This window comes from Amblyraja radiata, chromosome 1 (assembly GCF_010909765.2).
Source record: "Amblyraja radiata isolate CabotCenter1 chromosome 1, sAmbRad1.1.pri, whole genome shotgun sequence".
Lineage (NCBI taxonomy): Eukaryota > Metazoa > Chordata > Chondrichthyes > Rajiformes > Rajidae > Amblyraja > Amblyraja radiata.
Genome location: NC_045956.1, coordinates 164,980,814 through 165,006,689, shown reverse-complemented (window position 1 = coordinate 165,006,689; position 25,876 = coordinate 164,980,814). Strand labels below are relative to the sequence as shown.

General features: G+C 45.6%; 1 long non-coding RNA gene across 1 annotated transcript in view; it reads left to right on the top strand.

Annotated features, from left to right (window-relative positions):
- The window catches only part of LOC116976331, a 28,293-nt gene extending 21,866 nt beyond the window's left edge, over positions 1–6,427 (top strand). Inside the window, exon 3 of the long non-coding RNA XR_004412934.1 lies at positions 6,391–6,427. This is a non-coding gene — a long non-coding RNA (uncharacterized LOC116976331). The remainder of the gene's footprint in view (positions 1–6,390) is intronic.
- The last annotated feature ends 19,449 nt before the right edge of the window (positions 6,428–25,876 follow it).

Sequence of the window (25,876 nt, the reverse complement as noted above, 5' to 3'; positions counted from 1 at the left end):
TTAGAGTGCTGACATGGATAGAAAATTGGTTGGCAGACAGGAAACAAAGAGTAAGGATTAACGGGTCCCTTTCAGAATGACAGGCAGTGACTAGTGGGGTACCGCAAGGCTCGGTGCTGGGACCGCAGTTATTTACAATATACATCAATGACTTAGATGAAGAGATTCAAAGTAACATTAGCAAATTTGCAGATGACACAAAGCTGGATGGCAGTGTGAACTATGAGGAGGATGCTATGAGAATGCAGGGTGACTTGGACAGGTTGGGTGAGTGGCAGGTGCAGTTTAATGTGGATAAATGTGAGGTTATCCACTTTGGTAGCAAAAACAGGAAGGCAGATTATTATCTAAATGCTGTCAAGTTGGGAAAAGGGGAAGTACAACAGGATCTGGGGGTCCTTGTTCATCAGTCAATTAAAGTAAGCATGCAGGTACATCAGGCAGTGAAGAAAGCGAATGGCTTGTTGGCCTTCATAACAAGAGGAGTTAAGTATAGGAGCAAAGAGGTCCTTCTGCAGTTGTACAGGGCCCTTGTGAGGCCACCTGGAGTATTGTGCGCAGTTTTGGTCCCCTAATTTGAGGAAGGACATTCTTGCTATTGAGGGAGTGTGGCGTAGGTTTAGAAGGTTAATTTCCGGGATGGCGGGACTGTCACATGCTGAGAGAATGGAGCGGCTGGGCTTGCATACTCTGGAGTTTAGAAGGATGAGAGGATATCTTGTTGAAACATATAAGATTATAAAAGGTTTGGACGCAAGAGGCAGGAAACATGTTTCCGATGTTGGTCGAGTCCAGAACCAGGAGCCACAGTTTAAGAACAAGGGGTAAGCCATTTAGAACGGAGATGAGCAAACACTTTTTCATACAGAGAGTTGTGAGTCTGTGGAATTCTCTGCCTCAGAGGGCGGTGGAGGCTGGTTCTCTGGATACTTTCAAGAGGGAGCTAGATAGGGCTCTTAAAGATAGCAGAGTCAGGGGATATGGGGAAAAGGCAGGAACGGTGTACTGATTTGGGATGATCAGCCATGATCATATTGATTGGCGGTGCTGGCTCGAAGGGCCGAATGGCCTACTCCTGCACCTATTGTCTATTGTCCATTGTTAGCTGTGTGCTAGGTGAAAATTAGTACAGACAATGAGACTCTACAAGATGACTTTGACAATGGTATGACTATGGTGGGGAGGGATGGAGGAAGTGGGTTGCAAGGGTTACTTGACGTTAGCGAAATCAATGTTCATACCACTGGATTGGAAGCTGTCCAAGCGAAAAATTAGATGCTCTTTCTCCAATTTGCATTTGGCCTCACTCTGACAATGGAGGAGGCCTAGGACAGAAAGGTAATTGTGGGAATGAGAAGGGAATTTATAGTGCGTGGCATTTGGACAGATACAGGTATAGGAATGTTTAAAGGGATATAATGCCCCTGTCCCAATTAGGAAACCTGAACGGAAACCTCTGGAGACTTTGCACCATACCCAAGGTTTCCATGCGGTTCCCGGAGGTTTTTGTCAGTCTCCCTAATGGTCGAAAGTGGTTTCTGCTTCTTCTATGCTGTGCTGGCTCCGTTCCTGTTTACCATCTACACAGCGGATCTCCAATATAACACCAACAGCTGCTTTTTGCAGAAGTTTTCGGATGACACAGCTGTTGTCGGCCTCATTAAAGGGGGCAATGAGGAGGAGTATAGAGACATAATAAGTAACTTTGTGGAGTGGAGTGCACACAATAACCTCCATCTTAACACCAAAAAAAACAAGGAGATAGTTGTGGACTTCAGGAGGGGGAGGAGGAGGACTCAAGCAACACCAATCACCATTAAGGGCACTGAGGTGGAGGTGGTCGCTAACCACAGGTACCTTGGGGTGCAGCTTGACAGTGAGCTGGACTGGAAGTGTCATATGGAGGCGGTGTACAGGAAGGGACAAAGCCGACTGTATTTTTTAAGGAGGCTGAGGTCATTTAACATCTGCCAACCCCTACTGTGCAGTGTCTACCATTCAGTGGTGGCCAGTGCTCTGTTTTTTGCTGTGGCCTGTTGGGGAGATGGCGCCCGCATAGCGGACAAAAACAGACTGGACAAGCTGATCAGGAAGGCCGGCTCAGTGGTCGGGGCTGGGCAACGAATGGTCCAGCAGGTGGCAGAGGCCAGAACTCTGAACAAACTGGGTTCAATAATGACCAACCCCACTCACCCACTCCATGCCCTGAAGGTGATCAAGAGCAGCATCTTCAGTCAGAGACTGATTGCACCAATGTGCAAAACTGAGAGACATAGGAAGTCCTGTTTACCAGCTGCTATAAGGTTATATAATGCGCATAAATAACTGCACTTTTTTAAATTAATTGTATTTTAACTTGTATTTTAACTTGTATTTTAACTTGTTAAGTATGGAAGCTATTTGAGGAAATGTGTGGTGTTATGTCTGTCTTGAAGCTGTCGTGGCACTGTAATTTCCTGTAAAGGATTATTAAAGGTATAATCAATCAATTCTATGTTCCGGCGATTATTTAAAAAAATTCAAAACCGGCCGCGACTAAAAATAGGTTGCCGTTTTAAAAATCGGTAATTTTTTAGTCGAAACTGGTTGCGATGCTAGTTGAAGGTGGTTGCCGGAGGTTGTAGGTAGTGGAAGGTAACACCTCCCTGGTGGAATAAAACTGGGTGAAAAAAAGGTCTTACCTTCCACTACCTGCAACCTCCGGCAACCACCTTCAACTAGCATCGCAACCGGCTTCGACTAAAAAATTACCGGTGTTTAAAACGGCAACCTATTTTTAGTCGCGGCCGGTTTTTAATTTTTTGAAATAATCGGCGGAATATAGAAGAAGCGGAAACCACTTTCCACCATTATGGAGGCCGACAAAAACCTCCGGGAACCGCACGGAAACCTTGGGTGGGGCGCAAAGTCTCCAGAGGTTTCCGTTCAGGTTTCCTAAGTGGGACAGGGGCATTAGTCTTACATGGGCAAATAGGGCTAGCTTATATGTTTAGGTTTAGGTTCTATAATGGCAGTTTTTACAATGTTCTCAAAGTCCAACTTCGATAGCCATTAATTATCGGAGATGATTTTAAGGTATAGCCTGACAAACTCATGACACACATAAGACAGCAAAGATGAATCTTCCCGATGTCATTTCTTGATTAATTGCCTTTTTATTGAAGTAGCACAAAACAAAGAAATAACTCATAACTTTCCGTTCTTAATCGCTGTTCCACCCAAAGTTTCAACAGCATGTAATTTCTTCCTCCATGTCCGATCTGTTCATGGATATGTCGTAACAGTAATGTTGAAATGTGAAAGTCCTTTGAGAGAATAATAGTATGCTTAGCCTCTTCAGGCATAGCTAGTCTATTCAGGCGACCACCTCCTCTCAGAAGTCCTTCTTCCAATATCGGATCAAGCTTATACAATTGACTGTCTCTTTTGACACCATGTACTCCAGCTTCTAACGTCAATATCTCTTCTTTGTATCTTTGTCTTTGACAGAAAGAAATAGTCGCGTTTTCTGCCTTGAGAAGATCAAGGCCCACAATACAATGCCTTAAAAACTTGCATCTTGCTTTCAACCTTTTCCTTTAGTTTTTCAGGATCTTCTTCATAAATACTTTCAGCAATCTCAGACATGAGAATAATACTGATTTAAGCTCAATGGCTCCTACAGGTTCATTACTGTCACATGTAATGAGGTACAATATACCAACCAGGACTGGTACAGTGACATCACTGTAATGTCAAATTTCTGCTCTCCCAACCTAGAATCCTTCTTTATACACTGCAAACCCTTCTACTCTCCGAGGGAATTTAACACCTTTATTCTCGCTGGAGTTTACATCCCCCCCCCCCCCCCCCCCCCCCATGCCTGCTTACGTGAGGCGCAAACGCAACTCGCTGACCAGGTAATGAGGGTAGAGAGTGACTTCCCAGACTCGATGGTCATTGTTTTGGGGGACTTCAACAAAGCTAACCTCAGCTGTGACCTTCCAAAATACAGACTTCAGGTCACCTGTCCCACCTGAGGGGAGAGAACACTTGACCACTATTATATGTCAATCAAGAACGCATATTGCTCTGTTCCCTGGGCGGGTCTGGGTCTCTGATCATTGTCTAGTTCACCTTATTCCCACATCCAGGCAGAAACTAAAATCTGCTAAGCCTGTGATCAGAACAACAAAAATGTGGACAAGCGAGGGCATTGAGAACCTACAATCCTGCTTTGACTGCACGGATTGGAATGTGTTCAGGGGAGCAACCACAAGCCTCGATGAGTAGACGGACACTGTTTCATCATATGTCAGCTTTTGTGAGGACAGTTGCATTCCAACTAGGACCCGGACCTGGTTCAACAACGAAAAGCCCTGGTTTACTGCAGATGTTTCTATGTTTCTATGTGACTCAGACAGCTCCGACAGTCTTAAGAGGAAGCCTACAGGAGTTGGGATGCAGACCTCTACAGGCAGTCAAAGTACAAGCTGAGAAGAGGAATCAGATCTGCCAAGGAAAGATACTCTGAGAAATATCTACAAATCTCTGCAATTTCTTGCAGTCTTGAGCAGAGTTGCTCCCAAACCAAGCTGTGATGCAACCTGACAGTATGCTTTCAATGGCGCATCTGCAGAAGTTTGTAGAAGTCATTGAAGACTCGGGGGTTATGGGTGAAGGCAGGAGAACGGGGTTGAGAGGGAAAGATAGATCAGCCATGGTTGAATGGTGGAGTAGACTTGATGGGCTGAAAGGCCTAATTCTGCTCCTAGAATTTATGAACTCCTAGAAGGTATGAGGCCTACTTGGCTGTCATGTCAATGTGGTTGGTCCAGACTGACTGTGGGTAATATTAATACCAAGGAACTGGAAGCTCTCAACCATTTCCACTTCAGAACCATTGATGCTGATTGGGGTGCGTACTCGACCATTGAAGTTAACTGTCCTCCTACTAGTTCTCACAGATGGGCTAGTATAGGAAACAGTGAGGTATTCAAAGGTTCAAACGTTCAAAGGTCTTTTATTATCACGTGTACCAATTAAGGCACAGTGATATTCTATTTACCATACAGCCATACTAAAAACAATAGACAATAGGTGCAGGAGTAGGCCATACGGCCCTTCAAGTCAGCATGGCCATTCAATGTGATCATGGCTGATCATCCACAATCAGTACCCCGCTCCTGCCTTCTTCCCATATCCCCTGACTCCGCTATCTTCAAGAGCTCTATCTAGCTCTCTCTTGAAAGTTTCCACAGAACTGGCATCCACTGACCTCTAAGGCAGAGAATTCCACAGGCTCACAACTCCCTGTGTGAAAAAGTGTTTCCTCATCTCCGTTCTAAATTGCTTAGCCCTTATTCTTAAAAAGCAACAATACACACAACTACAGTACATAAAAGTTAACATAAACATCTACCACAGCGGATTCCCAACATTCCTCACTGTAATGAAAGGCAATAAACTCTAATCTTCTTACTCTTTATTCTCCTGCGGTCCGGGCAGTCGATCCATAAGCAGTCGGGGCGATCGAAGTTCCCATAGCCGGTGATCCAAGCCCCTCTGTCGGGGTGTTCGAACCTCCCGCGTCGGAGCAATCAAAGCTCCTGCGTCGGGCCGGTCGATGCTCCTGCATCAGGGCAGTCAAAGTCAGTCTCTAATCAGCTCCACGAGTCTGAAGAAGGGTTTCGGCCCAAAACGTTGCCTATTTCCTTCGCTCCATAGATGCTGCTGCAACCGCTGAGTTTCTCCAGCTTTTTTGTGTATCCACGATGTTAGGTTCTGCAGGCTCTGGCCGTTGGAGCTCCCGAAGTCGGACTCCAACAAAGGTCGCCAACTCCACGATGTTAGAGTGCAGCGCAGACGGAGATACGATACGGAAAAAAATCCCATCTCCGTCGAGGTAAGAGATTAAAAAAAGTTTCCCCCAACCCCCCCCCTCCCCCCTTCCCTCCCCCCTCATCCCCACACACACATAAAACAAGCTAAAGAACACTAAAACATACATTTAACACATATTAAAAAACAACAAAGAAGGAACGGGACGAGACAGACTGTTGGCGAGGCAGCCATTACAGGCGCCATTGAGGTGACATTGGTGGAGAGGTGACTTTTCTGGCACCATGTTACTAAGTTCTCTCACTGTTTCCTATACTAGCCCATCTGTGAGAACTAGTAGGAGGACAGTTGACAAAGTAGGATGTTTAATGGTGTTGTTTGGAGCACAATGAGCAAAATAATGAACTAAGGAGATTAGGAAAAGGGGAGATGCAACGAGACCTGGGTATCATGGTACACCAGTCATTGAAAGTATGCATGCAGGTGCAGCAGGCAGTGAAGAAAGCCAATGGTATGTTAGCATTCATAGCAAAAGGATTTGAGTATAGGAGTAGGGAGGTTCTACTGCAGTTGTACAGGGTCTTGGTGAGACCACACCTGGAGTATTGCATACAGTTTTGGTCTCCTAATCTGAGGAAAGACATTCTTGCCGTAGAGGGAGTACAGAGAAGGTTCACCAGACTGATTCCTGGGATGTCAGGACTTTCATATGAAGAAAGACTGGATAGACTCGGCTTGTACTCGCTAGAATTTAGAAGATTGAGGGGGGATCTTATAGAAACTTACAAAATTCTCTGCCACAGAAGGTAGTTGAGGCCAGTTCATTGGCTATATTTAAGAGGGAGTTAGATGTGGCCCTTGTGGCTAAAGGGATCAGGGGGTATGGAGATAAGGCAGGTACAGGATACTGAGTTGGATGATCAGCCATGATCATATTGAATGGCGGTGCAGGCTCGAAGGGCCGAATGGCTTACTCCTGCACCTATTTTCTATGTTTCTATGTTTCTATGCTCACAGAACTGCCTATATGATAATAAAGAGTAATAACTCAACAGATGATCTTTAATCAGACTTTTGTGGACTTTATTTTGCACTTTATTCCCTTTATCCCGTCTCTGTACACTTTGGGCAGCTTGATTGTAATCATGTACAGTCTTTCCATTGACTGGATAGTACGCAACAAGAAAGCTTTTCACTGTACCTCAGTACATGTGAGAATACACTATACTGAACTATCTCTCCCATTCCAGAATGAGCCATTTCTTGTTTTTCTCTTACAGACTGAATTATTTGGTCAGTGGCCTTCAGACTAATTGTTGAGACTTCTGTCACAAGTGTCACTTGTCCCAGCAATATGATTCTTGGGATATTTCAACCCTTCCATTGTTCTGTCTATCTGTTCATCAGTTTCCTGTCCTACTTTGGATGTTTCAAGTTGCATACTTTCTCAGCATGATTTTGGCAAGTTTAATTTATTTGGAAGTGCAGATGCTGGTGTACAAAAAAAGACATAAAGTGCTGGAGTAACTCAGCGGGTAAGGCAGCATCGCTGGATCCAGGTGGATCAACCTGCTGGACCTCCTGGTTGTTAATAATGTTAACTTCTTTTCCCATTTCCAGACTGATTTTTTTCCCATCCTGGGCTTCCTCCATTGCCAGAGTGAGGCCACACGCACACTGGAGGCACCTTATACTCCGCTTGGGTAGCTTAGAGCACAACGATATGAACATTGAATTCTCCATTTTAATGTAACTAACCAACCCTCCCTGCCCCACACTTCCACCTGGCCTTTCTCCCACCCCTCTCTTCCCTGTGCCCCACGTAAACTCGTGCCTATTTCATCCCTCCCTCTCCCCTTCCTCATACTTCTTCTTCTTCTATGTGGTGTTTTTTGGCGGTTGGCAAACAACTTTTTTGGTGCATTACCGCCACCAACTGGTATGGAGTGTGGATCAAACAACACCATTACATATACTAATAACCTATATCCTTCCGAACAAATTGGTTACCCTAAGAAAATGCAACAGGATTTGATAGCACTTATATGAACTTCCTTGCAAAATATCTACCAAATCAAATTGTATTCTTTCTTTTCTGAACTGCTCACTCATCCGTTCTCTCTCCTCCTCATACCTCTCACAATGTACAATGACATGCTCTATTGTCTCTTCTTGCCTACAGTATTCACATCTACCTGTATTATGCTTGCCTATTATAAAAAGTGTACTGTTCAGACCAGTGTGTCCAAATCTAATTCTTGAGATTACTGTCTCCTCTTTTCTGTTTTTTCCTGCACATCTCATTTCTCCCACTTTCCTCTGGACTCTGTAGAACCACCGTCCTTTCCGCTCTTCATCCCATTGCTTTTGCCATCTTTCCTTCCCTTCCTCATACATTCTATCCTCCAGCTTAACAATCCGCAAATCTTCAATCATTTTGTCTCACGCCTACTATCTTTATACATCTAACCTTTGTTCAGCCATCTACCTATCAAAAAAAATCCCTCATCTGTATCCACCTATTACTTGCCAGACTTTGCCCTGCCCCTCCCCACTTCCAGCTTTACTCCTCCTCCCCCCACACCGCCACCACAATCAGTCAGAAGAAGGGTCCTGACCCGAAACGTGATCTATCGATGTCCTCCAGAAATGCTGACTGACCAGCTGAGTTACTCCAGCACTTTGTGTCCTTTAATGTACTTGTCCTGCCTCTGCCTATCTGTCTACTTCCAACATAACATAGAAACATATAAACATAGAAAATATGTGCAGGAGTAGGCCATTCGGCCCTTCAAGTCTGCACCGCCATTCAATATGATCATGGCTGATCATCCAACAGTATCCTGTACCTGCCTTCTCTCCATACCCCCTGATCCCTTTAGCCACAAGGGCCACATCTAACTCCCTCTTAAATATATCCAATGAACTGGCCTCAACTACCTTCTGTGGCTGAGAATTCCAGAGATTCACCACTCTCTGTGTGAAAAATGTTTTTCTCATCTCGGTCCTAAAAGATTTCCCCCTTATCCTTAAACTGTGACCCCTTGTTCTGGACTTCCCCAACATCGGGAACAATCTTCCTGCATCTAGCCTGTCAAACCCCTTAAGAATTTTGTAAGTTTCTATAAGATCCCCCTCAATTTTCTAAATTCTAGCGAGTACAAGCCGATCACAGTACCACAGTCTAAATTAGTTCCCCGACCTTCGCATTTTGCATGTTTTCAACATCATTCTGTATCAGCACTTTCTTTGCATTTATTTTGTTGACTTAATTGACCATCATGTTTTGACCTTTCATCATTTTAATATAGTTATTATGTATTATTTTTCCTTGAGCGGCTCGGTGGCGCAGCGGTAGAGTTGCTGCATTACAGCGCCAAAGACCCCAGTTCGATTCTGACTACGGGTGCTGTCTGTATGAAGTATGTATGTTCTCCCTGTGACCGCGTGGGTTTTCTCCGGGTGCTCAAGATTCCTCCCACATGCCAAAGACATACAAGTTTGTAGGCTAATTGACTTGGTAAAAATGTAAATTGTCCCTAGTGTGTGTAGGATAGTGTTAATGTGCGGGGATCGCTGGTCGGCGTGGACTCGGTGGGTCAAAGGCCCGGTTTCCATGTTGTATCTCTAAACTAGACTAAACTTAGCAATCTTTACAGTCTTGTTCCACTGCAGGAAGTCATGTCAAATTTATTGTCATTTGCACAAGTACATTGAGGTGCAGGTACAATGAGAATCTCGTCATTCTCAATGAGGATGTTTCTGGATCAATAATGTTGGGTTTTCCTTTGTCGTTATTGAATCTGGGGTTTAGGTTGATGCTTTTCTGCTCATTGACGATTTTCTGTAACAGTTTTAACCTGAAAGAATTACTGGACTATTTTAGAGTGCCGATAAGAGGCAGCCATATTATTGTGATCAGACCAAATGTCGAAATAAAGAACTGCACATGCTGGTTTATACCAAAGATAGACCCAAAATGCTGGAGTAATTCAGCAGGTCAGGCAGCAGCTCTGGAGAAAGGGGATGGGTGATGTATAAGGATGGATAATGTCTGAAGTAGGATCCTGACCTGAAACGTCACCCATCCTTTTTCTCCAGAATTTCTGCCAGACCCGCTGAGTTACTCCAGCACTTTGTGTTGATTATTAAGGATCAGGAATCATATATAGGCCAGGCATGGTATGGGCAGATGTTTGCATCTTTAAATCTTTAAATATTTGAATCTTGGGTTTGATGAGTTTAGATTATCCAATGATTCCATAGTTACTGTTTCTTCCACCAGCATTTAAATTTCCATATTGAATTCACATTCCACTCTGGCCTTTGTCATCGGATCATTCATTCTGGGCCTTTGGATTACTAGTGACTACAATGGTATCATACCAAGTCATTTCCTGCACCATTGCAAACATTCTTGGTGGATATTATAGAATGATACAACATAGAGTGAAGACTTTTGAGCCATTAAGTCTGAGTGGACTGTTTGAAATTGCTCTCCAGTTTCTTCCCATTCCTCTAAACTTCCACCCATAGCATGGCAAATGTCTTCTTTTCACATATATCGAATTCCATTTCGAAAGTAATATTGTATCTATTTCGAAGCAATGGAATCACATTACCATTCAATGTGTAAATAGGGTGCTCCTAATCATCCCCTTGGGTCTTTGGCCAATTATTTTAACATTAGTGGACAGAACACACACACAAACACTCTGTTCTCTGGTTACTGACCCTCTTGGCAGTTACTCCATGTGGATGCTATCAAAATCCCCAACAAGCTCAAACACAAAGCTACAGTTCTTACATTAGATTTTCAGCATTTAGAGTTAGAAATCCTTTTACTTCCTGAATTATGGGGTCCACTGTGTATATCGACCCGTATACTATACATGTAGGGGCACGGATTTTATCACCATCTAACACAGCAATGTGGATAAGGCCAAAATCAATACGGAGAAAGAAGAGATTCCAACACACAAATTCACATCAGATCACTTTAAGCTTTCACAAAAAGGACAACACCACAAGATCCTATACAAATTAATACTGATGTCACGATTAATTGCAACACCACATTTAACTTTTTCTTAATTTTCATCTTAAAAACTATTACACTTTGAGATTTTTTTGCTTAAATTGTGAAGGCTGATGATATCTTTGGGGAAACTGGCTTTGAGGAATTACTGAGCCTGTCAGTGTGACAGAGGTGAATTAACACACACAGTTGAAATCACACAATCATTGAAGCGCCCTAGGTTAATGACAGTAGCTTTCCGAATATTAATACAGCTCCCTCTCACTGTTGGGCTCCGTAACTCTTTTAAGACAGCTCTCCCCCTCATTTCTGGGGGAATGATTTTACCATTTAGATAAAATTGTTGTTAAAATCATCGATAGTACCAAGGTAATGAAAAGTATTTAAAATTTGTATTCTTTCATTTTGATTTTCATTGCAATTCTGATTGTTCAACCTTTTAGGTCTACTTTTATAAATGGCACAGAATCTTTATCTAAGGCTGGGGTCTGATGGGTGTTAGGTGTGAAAGTGGTAGTGATGATGTTTACTGCTGGTGTATAGTTTTGACTACGTGTTTGTGTGTGTTTTCTATCCGCCAATGCTAATTAAGTTGTGACACTTATAGTGACTATATTTGAGTACTACTTCATTGGCATTAAACCACTTTGGGATTTCCTACTGTCATGAAAGAAACCTTAGCCAACAGAGCCTTTGATTACTGCTCCTGATAGGAACCAGTGTTCATTCATAAATTAAAGTATTGCATCTTTATTTAAGGATCATGTTTAATTTGCAGCGTTTGGGCTCAGGCCATCAATGGATCTCACCTACACAGACATGATACAATTAACTCCTGGACAAACCATTAGTCTTCAGTCCTAATATTTCTTTCATTAGCTCTGTGTCATTTCTTTTGTCTGATTGTCGATCCTGACTACGGGTGCTGTCCATACGGAGGTTGAATGTTCTCCCTGTGACCACCTGGGTTTTCTCTGGCTGCTGCGGTTTCCTCCCACACTCCAAAGACATACAGGTTTGTAGGCTAATTGGCTTCTGTAAATTGTAAATTGTCCCGAGTGCGTTGAATAGTGCTCGTGCACGGGGTGATCGCTGGTCGGTGCAGACTCAGTGGGTTGAAGGGCCTGTTTCCACACTGTATCTCTAAAGTCTAAAGTTATCATCACTACCACCATCACACTTAACACCTACCAAACCCCAGGCATAGATAAATATTCTCTGTCATTTATAAAAGTAGACCTAAAGAATTCACCATCAGAATTGTATTTACAAACAAATTGAAAGAATAATAGTTTTAAATACTTTTCATTCCCTTTGCACATCAGAAAACCTCAAATATTGCCTCTCAGACTTTAAGTATATATCCCATAACATTGTACTAAGATTATATATCCCAGAACATCCTACAAACATTGTACACATAATACCTACATTACTGTATAAGAAGGAACTGCAGATTCTGGTTTAAACCGATGATAGACACAAAAAGCTGGAGTAACTGAGCGGGACAGGCAGCATCTCTGGAGAGAAGGAATGGGTGATGTTTCGGGTCGAGACTCTTCTTATCCACATTACTGTTCAAGCTATAAAGTAAGCTCCACAATGGCAGATAACTGGGACAATTGCAAACTTGAACACAACTAAAAATAAAGGCAAAGCCCAACATTACAGCTTCTATTGCCAAATCTCACAGCCTTGAAGTGAAACTTCTTCTGAAGAAGAATTATGGTCAAAACTTTAACCTTATCTCTTATTCAGATATAGATCGACTTGCCTTGTATTTCCAGCATTTTCTTTTCATCATTCCCATTTGTACCATTTGTATTCCTTCATTTCTAATGGAGAATAAAAAATGCTCTTCCTGTGGATACATTTATTAGTATTTAATTATAGAAAAAAAATCATTGAGAAATAGTCATGGTATATTATAGTATGTAAAGCACAATAAAAGTAACATTATATTCCTTAGTGATTTAAAGATATAAATATAAAATAAATGATCTCATTTTTAGTGTGAATTTATTCTGAAAATAATACTTGGAAAAAAGGCATTACATTTTATAAAATAATAAGTTAATGTTGACAGCATATGTATCATAAATAAAGATCTCTCTTATGAATGATAGTTATCAGAATCAGAATCAGAATCAGATTTTATTCGCCAAGTATGTTTGGCAACATACGATTAATTTCACTGGCCAGGTCAGTCATACAATTAAAAGCAACAGATCACTCAAAAACAAATTTTAACATGAACATCCACCACAGTGACTCCTCCACATTCCTCACTGTGATGGAAGGCGAAGTAAAGTTCAAGTCTCTTCCTTTTGTTCTTCCTCGGTCGGGGGCCTCGAGCCCTTCGTTGACGGGATGGTCTTAACTCCCGTAGCCGGCGGCGTTCGGGCCCACCGCGTCGAGGCGATCAGCTCCCGCATTGGGAGGATGTCAGCTCCCCCGTGCCAGGTGATCGAACCTCGCGTCGGGCCTAGACGCACCTTCTGCGGCATTGGAGCGCCCGACTCAGCCTCTCCCGGGACTGCGATCCCTTGTTGGTAAGTCCACAGGCTGCGGTGGGAGCGATCCCAGGCAAGGGATCCGCTCTGATGTTAAGTCCGCGCCCCGCGGTGGGGCTCACGACAGTCCAAGGTGGCTCCCAGCTCCAGCGATGGTAGGCCACAGAGCCCGGAGAATGTGATCCAAAAATTGATCACTTCTCCGGGAAGGTAAGAACTTGAAAAAAAGCCTCGGCTCGGTTTTCCCGAGAGCACCTGAGTGCTGCCGAGAGGAGCGGCCCGCTGCACACTGTTTTCCACACTTGCGCATCGGCTTGGGTTTCCTGAGAGCGAGCAAGAGCTGCCGAAGAGCACCCGAGAGCTGCCGAGAGCTTTGGTCAAAGCACGCTCGTGCCACGGCTCGGGCTTCCCGAGAGCACCCGAGAGCTGCCGAGATCTCTCTCCCTCCCCCCTTCCCCTCCTACGAGTGCCTTTTTTTCAGGTGATAACTTCTTTGCCATTTTAAAATTTCGTGGTTATTTGCTCCGCAGATTTTTTCAGCTTTTGACTGCTTTTAAAAAAATTCTCTGTTTATTGAAAATAATTTATTTTGAACCAATAATTCCTTTACAATTTTAAAAGTTCACGGTTATTTGCCCTTTTTTTTAACACAGCTTTCAACTTCCCACCCCACTCTCCCCTCTCTCTCCCCCCCTCTCTCCTCTCTCCCCCCCTCTCTCCTCTCTCCCCACCTCTCTCCTCTCTCCCCCCCTCTCTCCTCTCTCCCCACCTCTCTCCTCTCTCCCCACCTCTCTCCCCCCCTCTCTCTCCTCCTCTCTTCCCCTCTCCCCCCTCTCTCTTCCTCTCTCTCCCCCTCTCTCCCCCTCTCTCTCCCTCTAGCCCCTTCTCTCCCCCCCTCTCTCTCCCCCCCTTCTCTCCCCCCCTTCTCTCCCCCCCTTCTCTCCCCCCACTTCTCTCCCCCCCATTCTCTCCACCCAGGGCTGGATTTATGTATAAGCTAGACAAGTTTAAGCGTAGGGTCTCGAGATCTAGGGGGCCTCTGCTTGCTCCACCAAGGTGTCTAAAACTTTTGAGATAGTGGCGTTGTTACAAAACCAACCATCAGTGGCGCTGTGCTTGTGATTCCAGAGGCTTTGGTGGGGGGGGGGGGGATTAAAATGCAGGTGAGGTACATATTCGTTGTGGAGAGGAATTTGCTCCACAGATTCTTGGAATATTGGAAGTGCAGGACAAAGCAAAAGGTATGTCGTTTATTTAACCCTTTTCCCCCGCCGAACCTCGCTGCCGCACTGGGGCCTACCCACCTCGCTGCCCCACCGGACCCGCCGCACCTCACCGCCCCACCGACCATTCACCCACTGGGACCTCCCACGCTTTGCCCGCCAACCCTCGCCATTCCACCGCCCTCCAGCAGCCCGCAGCCATCGCCTTACCTGCAGCCTGGACAGCACCGGGCCTGAAGTTTCCACCAAAGATAATATGAATGAATAATGGATGGGATTTATATAGCGCCTTTCTAATACTCAAGGCGCTTTACATCACATTATTCATTCACTCCTCAGTCACAATCGGTGGTGGTAAGCTACTTCTGTGGCCACAGCTGCCCTGGGGCAGACTGACGGAAGCGTGGCTGCCAATCTGCGCCTACGGCCCCTCCGACCACCACCAATCACTCACACACATTCACACACAGTGTCTTGCCCAAGGACACAACGACAGTATGCACTCCAAGCGGGATTCGAACCGGCTACCTTCCGATTGCCAGTCGAACACTTAGCCCATTGTGCCACCTGTCGTCCCAAAGATACTAGAGGAGCTCCCCTGGGTTTGACTGCGCTGGGTCCTAATGCTAGTCCCCCCAACTGTGGTAACCTCAGTTGCTGTTCCACTGGGTCTTCCCCATTCCCCTCAAACCACGTGACCTCAGCTCTTCCCCACCCACACTACAGTGCACATACCCCTCTACCCCCTGACCACCCACCACCCCTCCATCAGACATCGCCTCTGCCTCAGTCCACTCACCTGTCTTCCTCCGGACCCAACCCCCATCCCTGCCGTGTGTTCACCATGGCCCCTGACCTCACCCTCTCAGATACCGAACAGGTTGTCCGCAGCAGAGGCCTCACCATTGTTCCCCTCCATACCCACCTCAACGATTTGGAGCTCTTCTTCCGTCGCCTCCGCCTCACACCGTTCTCCCATGGGAAGGAGTTCTTGCCCCCATTGATGATCCCTTTTCCCGTCTCCAACGGACCCCCTCCTCTTGGACCCCCCCTCATGGCCATCTTCCGGCCTTAGACCATTTTATTTTAAACTGCCGGCGTGACATCAACCGTATATAATATTCCGGCCTCAACAGTATATAATACCATGTAATTCTGTGTTCAGGGAAGTGGAGAGAGGACAGCCAAGTGTCTGTGTTGCTCACTTGGCTGGAGTTTGTTTTCCTTGCCACTTCCATCGGCCGATAATTAGTAAAGTTTTGAATTGGTCTACCAAACCGCTTTGTGAGTTGTATGTTTATTAAGAAGTGAACCTGTTTGTTTAGTTACAAGTTAGCCTTTTTCAAGCAGATTTGATTCAGATTTGATTCAGGTTTTGCAATATAATTGTCAATATGGAACAATTCTTTAAAAAATATTTCCCAACTATGGGACTTCCGAATCAGCCACTTCCTACCGGAGACCGCGGCTCCCGAAGTCCACAGGCTGAGCTGGGTGGAGATTCACGCTGGCGGCCATCGGCACAGGCATCCCAGGGCTCCACAATGTTGAAATCAGCGCGGCCCGAGGCTGGGAGCTCCGCAAACCACAGCTCCATGATGTTGAAGCAGCAGGCCCAACACTCCAGAGCTTCAAACGGCGATCCAAGTAAGGCATCGCCCGCTCCGCGGTGAATCCAATATGTATTTTAAAACCAACTGTTTAATGACAACATACAGTAGGATCTAAAAGTGTCACACTGTCACTGTCGGGTAGTCATGGTCCTCTAGTCGTGGGGGTGGGGGATTGGGAGGGGGGGGACCTCACACGTGGAACAGCCTAGGGCCTCTCTTCATCTAAATCCGGCCCTGTCTCCCCCCCTTCTCTCCCCCCCTTCTCTCCCCCCTTTCTCTCCCTCCCCCCCTCTCCCCCCTTCTCACCCCCTATCTCCCTCCATCTCCCTCTCCCCCCTTCTCACCCCCTATCTCCCTCCATCTCCCTCTCCCCCCTTCTCACCCCCCATCTCCCTCCATATCTCCGTTTTCCACAAGACTGTGGGGGTGGGACTGCTGATCGAGGGCGCCGATTGGACGAGAGAGACGTCGGTCAGCAGGCAATGGGGGCTGGGGACATGATGATTCAGCGCGATCATTGGAGGAGGGAGGAGTGGGGGTGAGGGGTGAGGGGTGGGACTGAGGATAGAGCGCGGTGATTGGAGGAGGGAGATGTGGCACAGACTTGCGCCTCATCTGCAGCCAGGATCGATCCCGGCTGGGTCTCAGGCGCTGTTCCGCCCCCCACCCGAGTGCCCCACCCCCCATGGGTGGCCAGAGAGGTTGGGAGTCAGACGGGAGCTGTACCCCCAGGCTCACAGCCAGCGCAGTGAAACAGCGCTAAACCCGCCAGGTTAACTTGCCTGGGCTTGCAGGAAATATGGCCAGCGCGGAGAAGCAGCGCTGGTATCCCGTCAGTCCGGTCAGGGCTTGTAGGTTAACACGGCGAGACAGGCAGAGTTGAGCTGCATTTAGCGCTGCATTGAGCCTCCGAAGCCTCGTGCATGTGTGTGTGAGTGTGCACATGCGCGTGGGGCCGCCAAAAAATTGTGTCCCCCCTGTCGCCCGGTCCCCTCCATATTTTGATAGCGAGTTCCGTGCCTGCCTCTTTTCCAGCTTACTTTTCCCTGAAGTCTGAAGAATCAGTCTGAAGAATGGCCCTGGCCTAAAACATCACCACCACATGTCTTCCAGGCATGCTGCCTGACCCATTGAGGTATTCCAGCACTTTGTATATACTTTTTGGAAAAACCGTCATCTGCAGTTCCTTGTGTCTGCAGTTTTCTTCTCATTTTAAACATTGAAATTGTATTCAGTCTTCACATCCAAGAAGAGATATTAAACATATTTGCTGGAGGCGTGTAAAAACATGTTCTTCTTTTCTCTAACATTTTCAGGTTCAACTATTTATCCCAAATGCTTTGTCAATATTCCATACTTTGTTCTGTTCTCAGTAACATGCCTTTATGTTTTTTGTGCTGCTGAACTAAAATGATCAAACTCCTCTTCATGATATAGTTCGTCAAGAGTGTTTTATTGTCATACTAGACCAAGTGGGACCCGTTGGGCCCCGTTCCCCCAACGCAATATTCCACCACTCACCCGTTCCCCCGACGCAACCCGTTTCCACCACTCACCTGTTACCCCTGCACAACATACCGCCACTCGCCCATAGCTCCCAACTGTGCAGGCGCGCTCATTTCCCCACATCCCCCAACACTCCCTCCAATTGGCCATCCCTTTTCTCTCCCCTCTCCTCTTCCCCTCCTCCACTCCCTCCCTCACCTCTCTCTCCCTCTCCTATCGCCTACCCTCAGACTGCGCTCCCTGGAGACAATCAATTGACCCCACACTGGAGGCCAATCAATCGTCCCCACGTGGGGGGGGGGGGGGGGTGCAATGGTGCTCACCTCCCCCCCCCCATCCAACCCCCACACAAAGAAAATTCTGGAATTCTTTTTTGTAAATAAAACTTACCCCCAAGAATTTGATTAAAATGGATTAAAAAAAAAATTCCACTCCCTCCATAAAGCCTCTACCCTCCCTACCCCCCTTGAGGTGAAACCTGCTGATCCCAATGTGTTGTCATTGAGGGTTGGAACACTGCTGCCGGGCAGTTTATGTAAATTAGATCCCATTGTGACATCATAGCTGTAACTGCCACTGCAAGGTTAAGTGATTCTTAAACTGGATTTTGTAAAGTTGAAAATGTGAATAACTTGTAAAATATAACATCATCTGAACAAAACTTTGATACACCAAAGCAACCCATTCCCCAACAAAAGATTCCACCACTCACCCATAGTCCCCAACTTTGCAGGTCGGCTAATTTTTTCAACCTCCCTCATTTTAAACTTTAAAAAAATGCAATTGCACTAAGATTTAATATGATGTGGGTGACACCGACAAGGCCATCTTTTGTAATCCAAATCTAATCATTAAGCTTTACTGTGCTGGGTTAGGCTGGCAGATTCTTCCCCATTGTTATCCAAATCTAATCATTAAACTTTGCTGTGCTAGGTTATGGGCTTGTCCCACTTAGGTGACCACATGGTCACCACATGTTTGCACGTGGTTGCCGGGGAGTCACCTTCATGGTCGCGCATGGTTGGGAACTAGTCGAGGCCTCATTATGGCCGCCGTGAATTTTTCAACATGTTGAAAAATTAGCAGCGACTAGAATGAAGCCGCATGGAGGGTAGCGAGAATTCTTTTGCCGCAGGTGGGTTCCCAGGAGGTCCTAGTGGGTTGCCAGGAGATCAAACGTTTTCCTGGGTTCTCATAGGTTGTAGCCGGTGGTGACCGATGAATTTCATTGCCTCATTGGGAAAAAAAACATAAGCAGTATTTCACATGGTGCAAAGCCAAGGTGAAACAGACACACACCGCGATGAACAGGAAGGTTGGCGCTGTAATTAAGATGGCTAAAGCACAGTGTACGGAAAGTCCTTTAAAAGAGGTGGGGAAAGGGGGGCGGGGGGATGGGGAGGAGTGGAGGCAACTTTTAAGAAGCCAGAGATACACGGCTGTGAAGCTCGGCAGACATTTAACATTAGCGGTCGGCTATCCTTGGTTCTGTAAACTACTGCTTACCTTTTTTTCCCAATTAGCCAATGAAATTCACCGGTCAGCACCGGCTACTACCTACGAGAACCTCCGAGAACTTTCGACCTCCTGGCAACCCACCTACGGCACGAGAATTCTCGCTATCCCCCATGGCGGCTTCATTCTAGTCCATAATGAGGCCACGACTAGTTCCCAGAATGCGGGAACTCCTCACGACCATGAAGGCGACTCCCCGGCAACCACCCGCGAACATGTGGTGACCATGTGGTGACTGCATAGTCCTCCTGCAGTCACCTAAAAAGTCGCCTAAGTGGGACAGGCCCATAAGTCGGCAACTACCACTGCAGCACCATGCCACGTGTTGTAATGTATACTGGTGTAGCTGCTCCTCCCTTAGATTCTGCACTGTACTTCTGAAACCAGCTGATCTTCCTGGACATGATCCCAGCAGATAAATTAATGTTACCCTCTACACAGCAACCTGGACTCTGTTGTTTAAGAAGGAACTGCAGGTGTTGGAAAATCTAAGGTAGACAAAAATGCTGGAGAAACTCAGCGGGTGCAGCAGCATTTATGGAGCGAAGTAAATAGGCAACGTTTCGGGCCGAAACCCTTCTTCAGACTGACGGAGGGCGGGGTGGGGGGTGGGGGGGACAAGAAAGGAAAAAGGAAGAGGAGGAGCCCAAGGGCTGAGGGAAAGCTGAGAAGGGGAGGAGACAGCAAGGGTTACCGGAAATTGGAGAATTCAATGTTTATGCTGCTAGGGTGCAGACTGCCCAAGCGGTATATGAGGTGTTGCTCCACCAATTTCCGGTGGTGCTCACTCTGGCCATAGAGGAGACCCAGGACAGAGAGGTCGGATTCGGAATGGGAGGGAGAGTTGAAGTGCTGAGCCACCGGGAAGTCAGGTTGGTTAATGCTGACCGAGCGGAGGTGTTCGGCGAAACGATCGCCAAGCCTACGCTTGGTCTCACCGATGTAGATCAGTAGATCGATCTAGAGCAGCGGATGCAATAGGTGAGGTTGGATCCTCCCCTTCTCAGCGCTCCCTCAGCCCTCGGGCTCCTCCTCTTCCTTTTTCCTTTCTTCTCCCCGCCCCCCCCACCCTCCATCAGTCTGAAGAAGGGTTTCGGCCCGAAACGTTGCCTATTTACTTCACTCCATTGATGCTGCTGCACCCGCTGTGTTTCTCCAGCACTTTTGTCAACCTGGACTCTGTTAATGCCTTTCTGGTCTCATCTCTATTTTCTGATTGGAAACACCAGCACCAGTGAGCCAGGTTAGATCTTGACCATGGGTACTGTCCCATGTTTGTACGTTTTCCCAATGGGTATTCTCCGGGTGTTCCAGTTTCTTCGCACACTAAAGACGTACAGGTTTGTAGGTTAATTGGCTTCAGTAAAATGTTAAATTGCCCCTAGTGTGTAGGATAGTGAGAGTGTACGAGGTGATCGCTGGTCAGTGTGGACTTGCTGGGCTGAAGGCCTTGTTTCCCCACTGGATCTTTAAAGTCTAAAGTTTAAAGCAGATGAATGAAAAGGCAAACTCTGGAAGTTGAAAGTGACGTTCACGATGGGAGGCATCTGAACCTCATTAGATCGGACGCCGCTCCAGGTGGCTGAGCATTTGGATGCGGCATGAAGCGGCAGAGCAACGGTGGAGCACATCAACACATCAGACCGACCCCTACAACTCCGACCTAGTGCCCTCACCAGGACAAAGGGTTTTATGACAAAGTTAAGACTAAAATTCTAATAAGAAATTCAGACGAGGGGTATAGGATGGCGCATAAAATGTGGCGACTCTTTTGTACCGACTCTGTGTGGTCTACAATCTTACACGCTTACAGTATATATAGTCTATCTAATGTATAGTAGAATTGTCACTGAACTGTATGCAGAAAAATAATTTCAATGTACTTAGGTACATGGATGGCATGGTGATGCAGCAGTAGAGGTGTTGCCTCACAGCACTTACAGCACCAGAGACCAGGATTCAATGCTGACTACGGGCGCTGTCTGCACCAAGTTTGTACGTTCTCCCCTTGACCGCGTGGGTTTTCTCAGAGATCTTCGATTTCCTCCCACACTCCAAAGATGTACAGGTTTGTAGGTTAATTGGCTTGGCATAGGTGTAAATTGACCCTAGTGTGTGTAGGATAGTGTTAATGTGCGGGGATTGCTGGTTGGTGCAGACTCGATGGGCTGAAGGGCCTTTTTCTGCACTGTATCGCTAAACTAAACTAAACTAAACATGTGACAATAAAGTGACATTGATCAATTGAACCATTGAAGTGTCAGTGATATTTTGCTGACCGCATGCTCAATCTATAGCCATTATTCAGGTATCTAATTCAAACACTTCTCCTGAGCGATTTGATGCCAGCAAAAAGATTTATTCATGTTTTGACATATTTATAATGAAGTGCTTTTAGTGCAAAGTGAAGATGTTTCTGGAAATGAAAGTACAGGAGCAAGGATTTTCACAACTGAACTCATCTTTATGAAGCTTGGTGAGCATAACATATTTTGGGGAATGGTGCCTGGCTGCTTAAGAAGGTGGTGTGAAATGGGTAATATGTAAGAACAGGCTGGGACTCAATTCCTTGCCGCACAGGAGGATGTGGAGTGATCTTATAGAGGTGTATAAAATCATGAGAGGAATAGTTCAGATAGACGCACAGAGACGCTTGCCCCGAGTAGGGGAATCAAACACCAGAGGACATAGGCTCAAGGTGAAGGGGAAAGATTTAATAGGAACCTGAGGGGTAACCTTTTCGCACAAAGGGTGATGGGTGTATGAAACAAACTGCCAGAGGAGGTAGTTGAGGCTGGGACTATCCTAACGTTTAAGAAACAGTTAGACAGGTACATGGATAGGACAGGTTTGGAGAGATATGGGACAAACATAGGCAGGTGGGACTCGTGTAGCTGGGACATGTTGGCCGCTGTGGGCAAGTTGGGCCGAAGGGCCTGTTTCCCGCTTCTGTCTGGATGCAAAATTAAACCAATTTCCACTGCCTGCAAGGTGATCCATTTCCTTCCATTTTCTGCACACCCATGCCAATCTAAAAAGTAAATTAAAAATAATATCACATATTCTTCAACCAGCACCCATGGCAGGGCAATCCAGGCACTCACCACCCTCTGTGTAAAAAAAGCTAGCCCTGTACATCTCCTTTAAGTTTTCCTCCTCTGATCATAAATGTATGCCCTCTAGTCTTTTACCCATCCAAATCGGGGAAGGTTCTAACTGTCTATTCTATTGATGTCTCTCCTAATTTTATCCAACATTCGGCAACCTCCCCAAAACCTCCCCATCCTTCCTGTAATTGGGCAACCAGAACTGCACACAATTCTCCAAATGCGGCCTAACCAAAGTTTTATAAAGCTGCAACAAGACTTCCTGATCCTTATACTCAATGCCCCAACCGATGAAGGCAAATACATTAAATGTCTTCACTATATCTCTATCTCCTCTTGTTGCTACTTGACAGGGAGCTGTGGATCTGGATGAGAGATTTGCCACTTTCTGGTAATAATGGAAGTGGACCCCAAGATCTCATTGTACATCAATGTTGTTAAAGTTCTTGCCATTAACAGCTGCTGACAACATTCTACCGCTGCACCACAGAGAGTATATTAACGTATGGCATCTCTGTGTGGTATCTCAGCTGCACGGAGGCGGAGAGGAGAGCTCTTCAGCGCGTCGTCCACAGAGCGCAGAGGATCATTGGGACACAGCTACCAGCCTTGGAGGGCATCTACTACACACGGTGACTCAGGAAGGCCGTCAGCATCCATAAAGACTCCTCACACCCTTGTAATGGACTGTTCGAACTACTTCCCTCCGGCAGACGATACAAGGCCTTCTACGCCCGAACCTCCAGACTCAGGAACAGCTTCATTCCCAGAGCTATAGCGGCTTTGAACGGGCCCTGCTGAGTGCCCCCCACCCCCCCATGGACTGTCTCCCTCGGATGGTCACGTCGCACAGACACATCTGCACTTTAGTCTGTTGAACTGTTCTGACTATTTTACTGTTCTTTTTACAAACCATGTTCTCGGGGTATCTAAATCTGAATTTTATTAGTTATTTATGTTATGACATCGGATGGAAGCTGCATACCAAATCTCGTTGCGCTTATGTGCAATGACAATAAAATATATTATTATTATTATTATTATTATTATTAAAGTTCTTGCCATTAATTGTATACATTCCCCTTACATTTAACCTTCCAAAGTGCAACAACTCAAATTTGCTTGGATAAAACTTTATCTTCCATTTCTACGCCCATAACACTGACCTTTCTCCTACATCTGCATTTCCTTCCTACACATTTCTCCTCTGACCTTTGACAGCCTTCCTCTGTCTGCAACAGCACCAATTTTGGTATCATCTGCAAAACTTAATAACTAACCCTTCTACATTGATATCCAAGGTAGACAAAAATGCTGGAGAAACTCAGCGGGTGAGGCAGCATCTGCCACAGAGGGTAGTTGAGGCCAGTTCATTGGCTATATTTAAGAGGGAGTGAGATGTGGCCCTTGTGGCTAGGGGGATCAGGGGGTATGGAAAGAAGGCAGGTACGGGATACTGAGTTGGATGATCAGCCATGATCATATTGAATGGCGGTGCAGGCTCGAAGGGCCGAATGGCCTACTCCTGCACCTATTTTCTATGTTTCTATGTTTCTATCTATGGAGCGAAGGAAAAAGGCAACGTTTCGGGTCGAGACCCTTCTTCAGAAGACATTTGTATCCAAGTCATTTGTGTCAGTACTACAAATAACAGAGGTCCCAGCATGGATCCCTGCAGAATATAGACCCCCAGCGATAGTAACTCCCTTCCACTACGACCGTCTGTTTTCAATGGGTGAGCTAGTTCTGAAACCAAACTACCAAGTCACCGTGGATCCCATGCATCTTAATCTTCTATATGCTCCGTATATGAGGATTCCATTAAATGCCTTATTAAAATCCATGCGGACAACATCTACTGACCTACCCTCATCGGTCACTTGTGTCACCTCCTCAAAAAACTCAATCAAGTTAGTAAGGCATGATCTATCAGCCTTGGAAAAGCCATGCTGACTGTCCCTACTTTCTGCACCATTTTGCTCAGTATATACTTAAACAGTTTCCCTGCAACATGCTAATCCAAACTAAAGTTAAACTTTGCCAAACTCTTGTACTCGGCCTGCAAATGCCTATAAGATCTCTCAGTTTCTAATCAATTTAACTACCCTTCCCACTCCCATAGGAATATTTCTGTCCTGGGGCATCCACCATTGGCCAAGTGAGACCACATGCAAACTGGAGGAACAGCACCTCATATTCATCTTGGGTAGTTTACAGCCCAACTGTATGAACATTGTATTCTCCAATTTTATGTAACTTAATAACCCCCCCCCCCCCTTTCCTTTCTCCTCCTGTCCCTTTTTTCTCCCTCCACCCTTCTCCCCTGTGCCCCACCTGAACTATTTCTGGACCTATTTCTCCCCTCCACCTCCAGTAATATTCCTTCCTCTGGCTTCACAATTCGCAACTCTTCAATCCATTTGCCTCACACTTATTCTTCATCTCTGGCCTTTGTCCAACCTTCTGCCTAGCAACCCTTTCCACTCCCCCCCCTCCCCAAATATTCTCATAGAATATTTAATATGTAGGAAGGAACTGCAGCTGCTGGTTTGCACCTGAAGATAGACAGAAAATGCTGGAGTAACTCAGCGGGACAGGCAACATCTCTGGCGAGAAGGAATGGGATGAGCTTGTACTCTTGTGTAGGAAGGAACTGCAGATGCTGGTTTAAAATGAAGATAGACACGAAAAGGTGGAGTAACTCAGTGGGACAGGCAGCATCTCTGGAGAGGGAATGGGTGACGTTTCGGGTTGAGACCTTTCTTCAGGCGCTTGGATTCTTTACGTGGTGAATCTTTGCACACATGTACTCCATGCAAAACAAAGAATTTCACTGTACCAAGTGCACATGACAATAACGTATCAATCAATCTTTGTTGCACTCAAGGAAGCACGTGCAATGTGACAATATTTCTATCTTCACAATCCTCCTAGTGGAGAGAATTCATCTAATGGAATGTAATTAGCAGGCTGGTGTTAATTGGTTAAGGGTGCCCACCAAGACTGCAAGGCGGTCTAAACAATCTGTAGCGATAATTAGTAATAGCTAATTAAAACTGGCAGTCAGAAGTTAGCAATGATTCTCACTGAGGAAGATGCAGTTTCATAATGTGGCGAAATATGCTTTAATTGATATGCCACGCATAATTAGCATGTAAATACTTAATGACTGATATGGATTTTCTTTCAATATTTTGAAGTGGGTTCTAATTAATGTAATGGTGGTGTCATGAGACATATAAATATTTATAGCTGTCTTTTACATTTAATACGACTCAATTACAATCAATTAATTGAAACTACAGTAAGAGCCAATGGATTACTGCTGACAGATTCAAGGTGTAAATTAGCTGCTTTTTCATGAATATAATTTTCTTTAAACAATATCTTTATTTTAAACAATTGGTGGCATTAAGACGAAGCTCATCTATACAATATCATTTTTCTTTGCAGCAATTTAAGCACAGCTTGTGGATTGGCCTGCAGCAGCAGAACAGGCCTGTTGTTGAGCCAATTATCATAAATCCCCTGAACAATTAAC